Source organism: Schistocerca americana, chromosome X (assembly GCF_021461395.2).
Source record: "Schistocerca americana isolate TAMUIC-IGC-003095 chromosome X, iqSchAmer2.1, whole genome shotgun sequence".
NCBI lineage: Eukaryota > Metazoa > Arthropoda > Insecta > Orthoptera > Acrididae > Schistocerca > Schistocerca americana.
Window position 1 is genome coordinate 109,366,196 of NC_060130.1, and position 16,312 is coordinate 109,382,507.

The following is a 16,312-nucleotide window of genomic DNA, read 5'->3' on the forward strand; positions in this document are numbered from 1 at the left end:
ATGAATCGCAGTTCGTTCCGAGACGCGTCAGTGAGAACACCGGCGCGCTCCGACTGTGTAAACATTCGTTACTCGTATACTGCTTGCACAGTGTAAACAGTGCTCGTTCGCTCCGGTATTCGATAAACTTACACAGGCTCTGCCAAATCGTTAACACGTTTGCTACTCTACGATCACCATCGTGGACGGTGGCGATTGCAGTTCCACTATAACACAAACTTCGCAAAACCAGCCGCACAGTGTCGCAGTGGATACCGATGCACTTCGTGCCCTCATCGATAAAGGGATTAGCAACGCAATTATCGCCTCCCTCAACGCAGACACACACCAACATGTCCCACCTGTCGATGCACCTACAACAAGAGACCTGTAGCCCTTGCAGAAACGACAACAGGAGTACACGGAGGAGGAAGGACCTGGCGAACGAGATAAAATGGAGGAAGTGTAACATGTCGACACCACCCAAGAACGTGTAAGTTGCACTGCTAACTTATACGCCGCTACCGACAAAGGTCCTTTAACACTGATCAGCCTGAACATTATGACCACCGACCCACTATCAACATAAACCCGTCCAGACGATAGCAGCGGTACCTGGCAAGGAATGACTGCTAGTCAGACGCACCTATGCTTGTAGTATCAGTGAGCGAGCTGCCAGTGTGTAGAATGGGGAAGGCGCGCTATCTATCTGAGTTTGACCGAGGGCAAATTGTGACAGCCCGGAGGCTCGGCACGAGCATTTTCGAAACTATACGACTTGTCGATGAGTGCTGCGGTAAGTGTCTTCAACACGTGGCGAAACCAAGGTGAAACCACGTCCAGACGTCGTTGGCTTTGGTGGTCATCTCTCATTGTAGATGTCGGACGTAGTAGGCTGGACAGACTGGTAAAACAGGACAGGCAGCGAACTGTGGTGGAACTAACGTCAGACTTTAATGCTGGGCAGAGTACAAGTGTGTCTGAACATGCAGTGCACAGAGCATTCCTAACGATGCAGCCGCAGCCGACGACCCATGCATGTGCCAATATTAACACCACGATATCGACAACTACGACTGCAATGGTCACGTGACCATCGGTATTGGAAGTTGGCTCAGTGGCAGAGCGTTGCATGGACTGATGAATCCTGATTCCTTCTACGTCATGCTGATGGGAAGTCGCCAATCCGTCGTTTTCCAGGGGAACATCTCCTTGACACCTTTACTGCGAGACGCAGACAAGTTGGCGGCGGCTGCATTATCCTCTCAGGAACATTCACGGCCGGCCGGAGTGCCCGAGCGGTTCTAGGCGCTTCATTATGCAACCGCGCGACCGCTACGGCCGCAGGTTCGAATCCTGCCTCGGGCATGGATGTGTGTGATGTATGTTTAAGTAGTTCTAAGTTCTAGGGGATTGATGACCTCAGATGCTAAGTCCCATAGTGCTCCGGGCCATTTGAACCATTTGAACATTCACGTGGGCATCCGTGGGTCCAGTGGAGCTCGTGCAAGTTACCATGATGACCAAGGAGTATTGTACACTGGTTAGAGAACACCTACATCCCTTCATGACGATCATGTTTCCCGACGGCAGTAGCATTTTTCAGCAAGGTAATATGGCTCTGAGCACTATGGGACTTATCATCTGTGGTCATCAGTCCCCTAGAACTTAGAACTACTTAAACGTAACTAACCTAAGGACATCACACAACACCCAGTCATCACGAGGCAGAGAAAATCCCTGACCCCGCCGGGAATCGAACCCGAGAAACCCGGAAGGTAATATGAGCCATGTTACAAGGCGATGAGTGTGATGGAGTGGCGAATTCCAATTTATGTGCTGCCTCCCCCCCCCCCCCCCCAAACTCGCTACATCTAATGCCTATCGAACACATCTGGGTGCCGCGCGGGGTAGCCGCGTGATCAAAGGCGGATTGTCACGGTCCGTGCGGCTCCCCCCGTCGGAGGTTCGAGTGGTCCCGCGTAAGTTGGTTGAAGTTAGATTAAGTAGTGTGTAAGCTTAGGGACCGATGACCTCAGCAGTTTGGTCCCATTAGACCTTACCACCATTTCAATTTCCACATCTGGGATATGATTGAAAGTGGCGTCAGAGCTCATCGCCCCGCTCCACGGAATTTACGGGAATTTTGGTGAATTTTGAGTGCAAATGCGATGCCATCCCCCACAGGCGACCTACTAAGGCCTCATTGCTTCCATACCACGACGCGCCGTCGCTGTTATTCATGCCGAAGGTGCACATACTGGCTATTAGGTAGTTGGTCATAATGTTCGGCTGATCAGTGTGTATTATTTGTTGAAAGTAAAGACAGAAACATAGGCAGACTCCACCATGTGGTGCTAGCCAAAATTATTAAACGAAACTGTGAATCGTTATTGAAGCACATAATCAATGTTAACGGCGGCAAGGAAAACCGTGTTAAAGTTCAGATTGTGTTAGGATTAACTACGAATGCCTTAGTTCAAAATTCATTCTTAGGTAAAGTAAATTTGAATACCTATATTCCGAGGTTCTTGACTACAAAATAAGGCGTCGTCAATAAAGCTGAAACCTCCATTACGGATGACCAGCTGCTAACTGAAATGATGTGTTGCTTTGAAGTTATTGCCATCAGTCGATCTAGTAAAATTGTAAACTTGAGCCGGCCGGTGTGGCCGAGCGGATCTAGGCGCTTCAGTCTGGAACCGCGAGACCGCTACGGTCCAGGTTCGAATCCTGCCTGGGGCATTGTTGTGTGTGATGTCCTTAGGTTAGTTAGGTCTAAGTAGTTCTACGTTCTAGGGGACTGATGACCTCAGAAGTTAAGTCCCATAGTGCTCAGAGCCATTTGAACCATTTTTTGAACTTTTAGAATCGTTCTTGTCTGTGATAGTCCCACCTGACGTATCGCAACTTTTACGTCGGCCGCTGAACGTACGACGAGGGCCAAGTCGTCCTTGTAGGCTCGGCAGCGGAACATATGATAACGGAGTGGAATACTTGTCAAACGTCGCCGTAATCCGCAAATCAGTGGCTCTATCGCAATGGCATAAAGCACCGTCGACAGTGGGCAACCCTGCCGTACTGAGCGTTCCGTCCGTATAGGTTCTGTAAGTCTGCCGTTGACGAGAAGCTCGGACGTTGCCCCACGAAGGAGACGCATAATCACTTGCATTAATGTCGTGGGAATCACCATCTGGTCCATCACTCCGTTGAGGAATGCATGATTGACGCGGTCAAACGCTTGTTTGAAGTCTATGGGGATCATCTGAGCTACACAAGTACGACTCATGCCCCCTCCTCACAGCTTTGCTTTCTGCCAGTACCTCGTTTCCTACCTTCCAAACTTCACAGAAGTTCTCCTGCGATCCTTGCAGAACTAGCGCTCCTGGAATACAGGATATTACGGAGACATGGCTTAGCCACAGCCTGGGGGATGTCTCCAGAATGAGATTTTCACTGTGCAGCGGAGTGTGCGCTGATATGAAACTTCCTGGCAGATTAATCCTACCTTCCAAACATTCTTCCAGGAGTGCTAGTTCTGCAAGGTTCGCAAGAGAGCTTCTGTGAAGTTTGGAAGGTAGGAGACGAGATACTGGCAGAAAGTAAAGTTGTGAGGACGGGGTGTGAGTCGTGCTTGGGTAGCTCAGATGGTAGAGCACTTGCCTGCGAAAGGCAAAGGTCCCGACTTCGAGTCTCGGTCTGGCACACAGTTTTAATCCGCCACGAAGTTTCATTATTTCTCTCTATTTGCCGTGTAATTAAGGTGAACTGCAGAAGGTCTCGACCCCCCTGCAGCCTACCCACGGGTTACTGTTCAGTACTTTTTTTAATCTCATTTTGCTCGTTATTGGTCGTTGTATTTCTTCGGTGCGGTCGTCACATGACACTTGTTCAGGATCATCGTTCACCCACTTACTCAGCTTTTTATTGCAGAAAGCAGCTAACCCTGTGAACGTATATGCTGAGCTACCGTGCCGGCGTTTACGCTGCGCCAATCACAACCTAGACCTCACGCTAACTTAAATGGCTCATGCCTCACCCTACCCGAGCCAAAAACACCATTTTTTAAAAACGCTTTTGCGTACGCAGCTGCCACATCTGTCACTATCAATTCTGGCCGAGCCCTGCTTATAGCATAAATTAGGACGAATTCTGTGAAGACGAGTAGGCACGGTCGCCTTATCAGCTCTACACTCGTGAAGCCAATGCACGTCTCTTGTAACTTGTGCGAGGGGCGTTCAATAAGTAATACACCACTTTTCTTCTGAAATTAGGTTGGTTTCGTTCAGAATTCCAAAACAGCACATAATTCCTCACTCTTTTGGCTACAAAACTTTGCTTTCTAATATAATCACCGTTTAAAGCGACGGCCTTACGCTACGTTACTGGGAGGGCCTGTATGCCCGCATGCTATCACTATTCTGGTCGACGTCGGAGCATTAGTAACCTCCCCATCATCCACGTACCGCATCCTTCATTTGGCCAAACAGATGGAAGTCGGAAGTTGCTATATACGGGCAGGAGTGTGAATGAGTGAGAACAGTCCATAAAGTTTTGTGAGCTCCTCTGGGATGCGCAGACTTGTGTTAGGCATTGCTCTGTCATGGAGGAGTCAGCAGTTTTGTGGCCACGTTCGAACTTTGCAGGAATCACAGCCGTATGTGTGCGGCCGGCACGCGGGAGATAGGACAGATTTGCGCGACCCTGTTGCGTCCAGTGACTCACCGTAGTTTTGTTCACTATCAGGTCTCCTTATACATTCTGCAAGCGTCTATGTATATCTGCGATGCGCTGGTTTTCCACCAAAAGAAGCTCAATGGCAGCTCTCTGCTTGGAACGCACCTCTGTTACAGACGCCATTTTGAAGGCAACAATAGCGTCACCACCTATCGCAACTTCGTGAGGCTAAAGCGGGAATATTCCACCATGTCCCACAACAAATTCCGCATTTTTTCGACCGAAACCGGCCGAGAAAACAAATGTGATGCATTATTTGTCGAGTGCCCCTCGTAAATTATAGCGGCGCTATAACAGCTCCCTCGGGGTTCTCCTGAAATTACGTTTACATTATAATTTCTCGGTTGAACACCTGGAAAGCACATTATAAATCAATCGCGCAGAGAAAACCCGAGAGATAAGAACAATTCCTTCCTTCATTGTCATCCAACTTTCGCAGTTGTCATAGCGCGAGTGTAACATGTTCCTTTTTCCGAGGGAAGCGGTAGCAGCTCCTACACAGGGCCTGTTTGCCGGTCTCTTTCGGGACGACGTGAGAGTGTGAGCATTTGGGAGGAGGTTGCAGCGCAGCGCCAGCAGGTGGCTATGTAAATGAGCGCCTGAGCGCCGCACCTGTTGGGGTCGGCCGCCGAGGGCCCAGCGCCACTACAGCGCCGCAATAACATCCCCAGTCTGCACCAACATTCCCTGTCCCCGTCGCACGCATCCCGCCTTTTCTGGTTTCATTAACGAAATATTGTATCTCGGAACCGACTATAAGCGTTGACAACGTCTAAGAGCTATTTCAAGTTCGGATTGTCTTAGTATTAAGTTGAGTGTAGTTTGGTGCAATGATTACTATCTGAATTCTCATTTAGGGAACACGTGTGTAGCATTCGTCGGTACATTCCTTATACTCGACGTATCAGAAAATGCTGGCGGAATTAAAATAGGAAACGAGACAATGAAAGTTGTAAACAGCTTTTGCTGTTTGGGCAGGAAAATAACTAACCATGACCGAAGTACAGAGGGTATAAAAGGAGGGCTAACTTCAGCAAGAAAAGCGTTTCTGATGAAGAGAAACTGTAAAATTGCTTTCACTTCTAATATAATCAAATACCTTTAATAGATGATAGATTCCGTGGTGGTGGTAAGTTCCTATGGGACCAAACTGCTGAGGTCATCGGTCCCTAAGCTTACACACTACTTAATCTAACTTATGCTGAGGACAACACACACAGCCATGCTCGAGGGAGAACTCGAACCTACTACGGGGCGAGCTACGCGAAGAGTGGCAAGGCGCCCCAGATCGCGCGGCTACTCCGCACGGCTTACCTTTAATACATGAAATGTAGCAGCTGTGTAAGGGAATGACGACAGTGAAAATTTTTGCCGGACTGAGCTCGAACCCTGATTTCCCGTTTTCGTGAGCAGTCGCCTTAACCGCTTTTGCTATGCATGCACAAACTGTGGTCAGATCCGAACTTCAATTTATCGTCGTTCCTGTGTCACAACCTGTACTCGTGCACACATTACGTAATTTCCGTACAGGGGAGGACATTTTTAATTGCAAGTCGCTACCTGTTATAAGCGGATGAATACGATACGGCTGTTCCTGTGTTTTTAAGAGAACCCATGCAACGTTTCTTCGGACATGCGTGCGTTTTCCGGTCCGGCAAAAATATTCGTTGTTGCCATTCCCTTATACAGCTGATGGTTGTTCTTACAGTTCAGTACTTCATAGCGGCTGTAGCCATCTCAGCGACTGTTCTTCCAGACGTGCGTGCTATCCGAAGGAATATTGCATCGTTCTTCTTAATAACACAGATACTGCAGTATCGTAAATACCTGTAAGGCTACAGTTATAAGAAACCTCCGTGATCTATGTATATTTACGTACAAGTAAATGAGGCTCTGATTGCTTTTTGTTACACTCTTGCACTATTATACTACTGCCCCGTACTCTGGTTATCGTGTTAAAAATTTCGCAAATATTTTACAGTAAAATAAATTACTATGAATCTGGGAGTCGTGTTGATGTTGCACAGTATAGTGGGACGGCTGAGACGTGTAACCACTGGTCATTGTGAAGAAACAAGTGGTCTATCGACGATCGTTTGAAAGTAAGCGTTTTCACATCACCATTTTTATGGTCCTGTTCAAGTGAACGGTTGAAACAATGTACTGAGGCTCCTGAAAAATTTCCTACCTTTTTCAAAATATTTTTCAGATAGTTTCGGAATACAGTTTTCGAAGGTCAGCACGGCGTCCACTTTATTGAGCAAATGTATTCCTGATGCAGTGAACTACTTTGTCCAACGCGTCTGCGAATCTTAAGGAAGAGCCACCCTCCATTCACTCTCATAACGCGTACTGTAAATCTTCGAAGTCCGGCGGTACAAAGTGGAGAGATAGCGGAACTACTGCGATAAGTTCAGTTAGCTGAAATAATGAAGAGTATCTCCATTTTGCTGATACTCGAAGTATAATATGTCAACAAATCCGAGGCTAAACCAGGGAAAACAGTGTCAGACCGTCTCGATATCTACACCGAAATGCGCTGTCATAAAAAGGAAACACTCGTATAAATAAATTGTACAGGCGTCTACCAAGTTCATACACACCCACCTGACTCGTCATATAACGTGATACCTTACTCGAGAAGCCTTCTTCAATTGCTCCACAGGTAATGACGGCTCTGTTTACACTATTTAAAGGGACGTTGTACATTTATAATTGTGTCAGTAGCTACAGGGCAATATAATAGTTAATTTCTCAGGCATGTAACAGATATGGCTAAATTTTGTGCATCCCTGACTTTCCTACTTCAGAATTAAGCGACTAACTTAGATATGACGACATGTAACTCTTCTAAAACCTCTTTGACGAAATACACGAATTTGTTTAATCCTGTCAGATTTCTCCAACCGTAACCTCATTCAAAACATGTTCCGAGATTTTACCGAATTATTTCAGACGGATACCGGAATGGTAAATTTGAAAAAGTCATGACACATCCTTTCTCCTCATTGTCCATCCAAGTTTGTATTGAATCCTTCATTACCTTATTATGGACGAGATGTTCAATCTTAAGTAGCAGACGCTGCACGACAGAAATTTTGGCTCACGTAAAGAATTACTCCCAAAATTCACAGATTAGGTTACAAAACAAATTTCTGCCACATGATGCTAAAATTACCTAAGGTAGTTTATTAGCTATTTGATGTTCCATGGAGGATTTGCACAATAAATTGTAATGATGTGGAACGAGTCAATTTATCTTAATATTTCACACTGGTACATAATGTGGCTACACGCTGTCCATTCACAGTTCATGTAGCTACATGCTGACAATTCATACGTTTAAAAAAAAATACGGATGAGAATTAGTATTTCTTACCAACCATATGGTTCATATTACGTAAATAGAAATTACTGTACAGAATAGAAAGTGTTGTCAAGGTTCAGTCCGTTTTCTAATTAAATTTTGCTGTCTGTCAGCCATTTTATATCATTGGGTGAGTGACCAAAAGTTCTATGGCAACATTATGCACGCCCTTTTGTGCCAAAAACAACTGTAGTGTGGAGTAAAGAATGTAATTTCTTCTTCTGGTGTTGTAACTACGTACATCATTGTTCCTTTTCAACTGAAATGGGTTGTTTATAACAAACTTCATGAGGGAATAAATATCGTACGAAATGCATGTTTGACCTTGAGCTGCTTTTATTTTCAACCTAAATAAAGACCGGTGTCAGTCATGGAACCTTCACGGATAAGGGTTAAGAAGTGTACACTTGGCATTAGTATGTTTGCTTCTAAAAGTCTGTGTCGACTATTACAAGAGTACACTTGATATTAGTATGTTTACTTCGAAAAGTCCTATATCGTATATGGATATTCATGACATGCTCTCTACATTATTTAAGTAATGACAAATGTAATGTTGTGGCTTAAACCATTTTAACCCATATCCGTGAAAATGTTCCATGACTGAAACCGGTTGATATTTGAGTTTAACATAAAAGCAGCTGGTGGTCAAACACGCATTTTATACATTACTTGACAGCTGTTGATAATCAACTTCCAAAAAATGTTTTGAGCAATGAAACCTTCTCTTTCTTAATGATTAGTTACCCCAGAACATTTGAAACCTTTCTTTCTTAATGATTAGTTACCCCAGAACATTATACCATACGACGTTATTGAATAAAAATTTGTAACATATGTTAAATTACTGATTTGTCTCTCCTCAAGATTCGCAATGATTTGAGGTGCAAATATAACGAAACTGAGTTGTTTCAGAATTTGAAAAGGTAATTTTTCCCTTTAAAATCCACATCAATATGAACACGTAAAAATTTTGAAGTTTCCACCCTACTTATTATTTCCTCACTTTACGTTACAATTATCACTGGTGTAGTACTCATAGAACTGAATATTTTGAGTGTTTTTGAAGTTTTGTAGAAAAACACTCAGTAGCGCTTTTAACAACATTATTTACCATTTGTAGTGTTGCTGTATGTATGTCTGGACTGATAACAAGTGACGTCTACAAACAGAACGAATTATGCTTGTTGTATATTAGAAGGAACAACGCTTAAATAAATGAGAAACATTTGAGACCTAAGGTTGAGCCTTGCGGAACCCCATAAACGATTTCTCTGCAGTCAGAAGAATCTCCCCAGTTCATATATGTAGTTTTAGCGTTCTGCCTACGCACCGACCGTGAACAGAACAGGACGTATGTAAAATGGTATTAATAACTCCTGCCACACAACATACCGTACCTAGTGAAGTACTGTATATACACTCACAGAAAAAAATCGCAACACCAAGAAGGAGTCGTGCGACATAAACGAAAGTTGGTAGGCGAGTTTTTACATCTGAAAGAAACTGTCTATTCACGTTTCGCGCCAGTCGCATAAGAGTGTCGCTAGTTGCACCACTATGAGGATACAAATCAGATTTGCTTTAAATACGTGCTGTAGCGGTCGTGAATGCTAATTAAACATTCACATTGGAAGTGGTGAGTCGATTCTAGTCAGGAATGCCTTTAAGGCGATAAAGACGCCATTAACAACACCTCACTGATTTTGAACGAGATCGTGTAATAGGGCTACGAGAAGCTGGGTGTTCCTGCAGAAAGCCTTGGCAGGATTGTAGGCACCGTACATGACTGCTGGTAGCTGTAGTCCTGGGAACATACGGTCACAAGAAGACGGCTTCGTGGCGCTACCGAGAGGGAGACCACCGTTATGGCGTGTAACCCTTGCGCATGGTACTGTATCTGCAGCAGCAATTTGAACCTTAGACTGCGCCACAGTGATGCAGCCATCTTTTACCACTAAGTTACTTGAAGGACAGCTCCGAGCCAGACGCTCCATAGCGTGCATTGCACTGATCCCAAACCACTCCAGTGGCGTCGAGCGAGAGCTGATTGAAGGGCAGAGTGGAGGTCTGTTGCGTTTTCTGATGAAATTAATTCTGTCTCGGTGCAGTGATGGCCCTGTGTTGGTTAGAACCAGGCCAGTTGAGGGCCTGCCAACGACATGTCTGCGTGCTAGGCACACTGGAGTTATGGTCCGGTTGCGATTTAGTATAACAGCAGGTGCACTCTCGTGGCTATCCCACGCACCCTCACAGCAAAACTGTTCGTCAATCTGGTGATTCGACCTGTTGTGCTGCCATTCATGTACAGCATTCCAGAGGGTGTTTTCCAACAGGATAATGCTCGCCCACATACCGCTGTTGTAACCCAACATGCTCTCCAGAGTGTCGACGTGTTGCCTTCGTGTGTTCGATCACCAGATCTGTCTCCGAACGAGCACACATGGGACATTATCGGACGAAAACTCCAGCGCCATCCACAGACAGTGTTAACCGTCTCTGTACTGACCGACCAAGTGCACCTGGCTCGGGACTCTATCCCATAAACTGCAAACTGACATCTGGCGCCTGTATGACACAATGCATGTACGTTTGCATGCTTGCATTCAACAGTCCGGGGGAGGGTATTAAACTGGTTGTTAATGTACCAGGATTTAACATTTGCAGTGGCTTACCTCGCGCTTACGTTAACTTGCGATCTTGTAACGTTAATCAATGAATATGTTACCTGGGGAAACGTACTCTCTAAATTCCACTACTCTATATTAATTCTTTTTGGCGCTGCGGTATTTTTCCGTCAGTTACGTACGTATAGATAACCTTCACAAACAAGTAGCTTAACCCTGACAAACTCTCGTTAAAGACCGTTGTCAGTACTAAAGTTTTATTCCGATATTGTCAGGTAACACTATCTTCCAGGTTATTCCTCAATACAGCTAGTATAGCATCAGATGTGAGGTGAATTGTGGCAGAGTAAGTTCGTGAAAAAATGAGAACGTGAATATCGCGCGTCTGTATCCAGCTGCGCGTATATAGACGAGCAGCACATTTTGCGTATTGATATGGGAAAGTGAGGGAGCCGGTGCTCGGACGGAGTGTTTATCTAGAGCGGAGCTGCGGCAGGTGCTTTTGTCTGACACGGCACAAAAGACGGCCAGCCCGCAGCCCCCGCGAGCGCTGCCTTTGCGGTTGCCACAGATGCGGCCTGCTCCACGCGCGCAGTCTCCGCAGCACAGACCTCGCGAGCTGAATCAAAGAGCGTGTCCCGCGCCATATCGAGAATATTCGCGGAATGCGTATTTGCGGTGCTGCCATTCAGCCGAGGCTCAATGGGTTGCCCGGCGGTCCCTAACAGCAGTTAGGGCTGCGCTCCTTTCGCCTCGTAGGTGCAGCGTTCTAGTGACTTACTACCTACCCTTTGTTGTGCTGTGCACAACTGAAAGCGACGTGAAACGCAACGGACACGTAAGGGCGGTTGTAGAGGAGGCGGCTGGACGCCTTCGGTCTACTGAGAGAATTCTGGGAAAGTGTAGCTCGTTTATAAAGAAGACCGCAAACGTTAAATACGTGCGACCCATTTTCGAGTACTGCTAGAGTGTTTACGAAGACGTCCAGGTTGGATTAACGGAAGACATCGAAGCAATTCGAAGTAATTCAGAGGCGTGCTGCTAGATTTCTTACTGGCAGGTTCGAGCAATACACGAGAATTACGCAAATTCTATTTCAACTCAAATGTGAATCCCTGGAGGGGAGAAACTTTCTTTGCGGGAAATTACGGAGAAACAAGTTTCTTGTGGCGGCGATTTTCGCACCAGCTGCACATAAATTACAGCAGTTCCAAAGAAAGACGCCATTTGTATGGTGCAATATAGCACTGTAACTGCCATTTTCTGTGTCTAGGGTCTTTAGTTTCTGTGTCTTACCAACTTTCTCAGGTTTTGCTTTCAATTGTCTTTCCTTTGATTATATGCCTACTGATATAACGTGTGTGTGTGTGTGTGTGTGTGTGTGTGTGTGTGCAAAACTTTTTAAATTTTTATTTTATTATTTATTTATTTAGACATATATTTCTCTAATTTTTACTATTTACTGTTATTATTTCTTGTTTTCCTTTTTCAGTTTTCATTTATATACTTTGGAGATAAATGGGATTTGTGATCATCTATTGGCATTACTGTCTGTTACATTGTCATTCTATGTAATAATGAGTGATTAGTCATATTCACTTGGCCATTCAGTAGTAATTTCTTTTCAGACTTTGTTTTGTATATGTGGTAATTTTCTTATAGGATTAGGAGGTGTCTTTCATTATTTACACTATTTGCATATCTTACTCTCCTGTTGTACGTTTGTGATCATTTACTCTTAAGTGTTCTGCAGAAGTTGAGTGACTTGTCTCATACTTTCATGCGCTGACTTGGTGTTTGTTCCGGGTGTCGAACGTTTGCCGGTTTGTCCTGCATATCTTCCATCACATGTGTTACATTGTAGTTGGTGTATTCCCGTCTTCTGGTAGAAGTTTGTGCCTTTTTTCTAGTGTACAATTGGATTGAACTGTCTGTTCTGAATTCAAAGTTTATCCCATATCTTTGCTGTTTAAGCTGGAGCTCGTGCTTGCAGGACACAGTGTACCACTTCAATCTTCTTTCTTGTTTTCATGTGTTCTTTGTGTTTTTGTTGTGCTTGTTTTGTGTGGTTTTTGCTGTGTAGTTGTTTTTAGCTTTTTATGTGTTGTTGTTTAATTTTGTGACTATATTACTGTTGTACCTATTGTTTGTTGTGATGATGTCTAGTCCAGCAGCTGCGCAATCTGCAGAACGTTCCCACTACCAACAACATTTATCTTGCATGAGGACCCCTAAGAAAATATAAGGAAAATTTGGGACCGTACGGAAGTATATGGACAACGATGTTCCCTGTCTCCATCTGCGGGTGGTACAGGAAAGTTAATCGTTAACATTAGTGCAAGGTACCCTACGCCATGCACCGTGCGGTGGCTTGCGGAGTACGTATGTAGATGCTGAAATACGTAGAAGGTCTGGTGCTCTCGATCCTCTCCTTTCTCGCACAGAACTATGTAATTTTTTTTCTTGAGACGGAGAAAAACACATTAGGAAGAGCAGCGGAGGTATCTCTGTGCTGCACTGAGAATTCAGACCTGGGTTTATACCTCTTACACGCATGCTGTACCAAATGCATCATTCGACGTCACCTCACGGGCCGACTGTAAGAATCCTTCGGCTAGTCCCTTTACATACCTGTCGAATTCTGCAGAGGATGTTCCACAACGCCACGGACAAAATTTTTCTGGCAGAATGAATGTTAATGACGGTTAGAATTAACCACAGGATCAGCGGACGTATTCTGCAATGGGCTTTTTGACGAGTGAAAACAGTATGCCGGACTGGGACTTGTATTTCAAAAATGACGGCTCACTGCTCGAAAGGCAGACATTTTAAAACTTCCTTTCGTCCGTGCCTCAGAACTTCCGGGGCATCACGTGAAGTCACACGCGTGGCTGTGGCGAGAGTACTCGCGTCCTTAGCGATGTGCGGTGCACGAGATGAACTATGATATGTAAACTGAAGGTGGAGGGAAGGAGAAAAGAAAGAACAGTGAAGGGATTACTGATGTCAGAGACACATGTGGTACCAGCGGCGGCGAGTGAAAGTGTGTGTCAAACGGGGATTCGAACCTGCGATCTCCCGCTTATTACGCAAGTAGATTAACGACTGCGCCTCTGCTCGGACTATCTCGGCACGCCTCCCGGCCCACCCACACCGAGCGCCACCTGCCCGCAGTCCCTGCCGATTTCATCCATGCTCTCACCGGAGGCCGGACGTACGTGTGCACCCGCACTCAAACATGTGCATCCATTGCCCATCTAGGTGAATCAGTTTTATGAATGTCAGAAAGAACAGACAGCACGCATTCGTGTATGATGAACTACGCAGCACGTAGGCATGCGGGGTAAAGAAGCAGCGGATGAAGCAGCTGAGAGTGTCCGCTTAGAAAATAAATTTTCTGTATGTGCTGCTCACATACAAGCAGTTACCCCCGTGTTGAGGCACAGAACTGTGCATCTGTGGGAGGAGGAATGGTGAAGTTTGAGAAACAAAACATCGGAGGTCATTAGTCCACTAGAACTTAGAACTACTTAAACCTAACTAACCTAAGGACGTCACACACATCCATGCCCGAGGCAGGATTCGAACCTTCGACCGTAGCAGTCGCGCGGTTCCAGACTGAAGCGCCTAGAACCGCTCGGCCACCGCGGCCGGCGAAAGAAGGTTTGTCTGTATACCTCTGTGTGGGCTCTAATCTCTCTGATTTTATCCTCATGGCCTCTTCGCGAGATATACGTAGGAGGGAGCAAAATACTGCTTGACTCCTCAGTGAAGGTATGTTCTCGAAACTTCAACAAAAGCCCGTACCGAGCTACTGAGGGTCTCTCCTCCAGAGTCTTCCACTGGAGTTTATCTATCATCTCCGTAACGCTTTAGCGATTACTAAACGATCCTGTATCGAAGCGCGCTGCTCTCCGTTCGATCTTCTCTATCTCTTCTATCAACCCTATCTGGTATGGATCCTACACTGGTGAACAGTATTCAAGCAGTGGGCAAACAAGTGTACTGTGACCTATTCCCTTTGTTTTCGGATTGCATTTTCTTAGGATTCTTCCAATGAATCTCAGTCTGGCATCTGCTTTACCGACTATCAACTTTATATGATCATTCCATTTTAAATCACTCCTGATGCGTACTCCCAGATAATCTATGGAATTAACTGCTTCCAGTTGCTGACCTGCTATATTGTAGCTAAATGATAAGGGATCTTTCTTTCTATGTATTCGCAGCATATTACACTTGTCCACATTGAGATTCAATTGCCATTCCCTGCACCATGTGTCAATTCGCTGCGGATCCTCCTGCATTCCAGTACAATTTTCCATTGTTACAACCTCTCGATATACCACAGCATGGATAGTATGCCTCGACGAATACAGGCATGCATTCATCCATGGAAGAGGACGTGCTGCTGGGTATTAGAGGTACCGGTGTGTACAGCAATCTGGACCACCATCTCTGAAGGTCTCGCTGTATGGTGGTAAAACACGCAATGTGTGGTTTTCATGAGCAATAAAAAGGGCGGCAATGGTGCTTATGTTGATCTATATTGCAATTTTCTGTACAGGTTCCGGAACTCTCGGAACCGAGGTGATACAAAACTGCTTTTGATGTGTGTAGTTGCAGTGATGGGCTATGACTGAAGAACAAATCAGTTTGTAGCTGGCAAGTAGCCCAGATTTTGTTGCAAAACTGTTTCGTGCTTCGCTTCCGGATATGGTTCCATATGTTGCCGAAATTGTTTCGACTACACTGCTAAAGTTTCGCCGTGAAACGCTTACACATCCTCCGTACAGTCCCGATTCTCTCCATGCGATTTTCATATTTTCGGAGCCCGGAAGAGAGAGTGGTAGCCGTCGACTTGCTATGGAAGAGGAGATGCACGGCCAGATACAATCATGGTTCCGCAGTATAATAAAACTATTGGATCATATGAAGGGAATGATATCGTGATGAAGACGTAAAAAGCAAAAATCCATTACTACAAAGCTATGCGAAAATGTTTAAATGTCAGTGTCTATAAATACTTAATATAATAATGATTATGGATATCTGAGAGAAAATATAGGCACTTAATAGTATTTTATTTATGCCCCAAAGATTATTTTGTACAAATAGAACGATATATGATAGTAATTTTTTGGTACATGTTGTTAGAGGAAAATGTTTGTTCTTGTGGAAGTTTGTTGTACGAGGATGGAGAACAAGTTATGCGTGTTTTATTGATTTGTATTGTGAAGTGAATTGACTGAAAATATACGCGTAATTCTCGAGAAATTCAGCCAAGTTTGACATTGATATTGAAGTAGTAGCCCGATCACCCTCTAGATAGTTACAGAAAGATGAAGCACAGAAAGGAACGCAAGAATGAGCCATCAACTTACAACAACGAAGAACAAAAAGAAAGATGAGTATTTTTATTATTCACAGAACTGGTTATTAAAATTCGACTGTCCTTGTCACTCGCTGCAGTGTGGCATTATCTCAGTGTGGCACATGCTGTGAAAATGTGATCAGCCACACCAATTACTGACTTACTACAAACATGACTTAAGTTCGACACTGGGCAACAAGAGGTTGGGGACGGTCAGAGCAGCCAGGC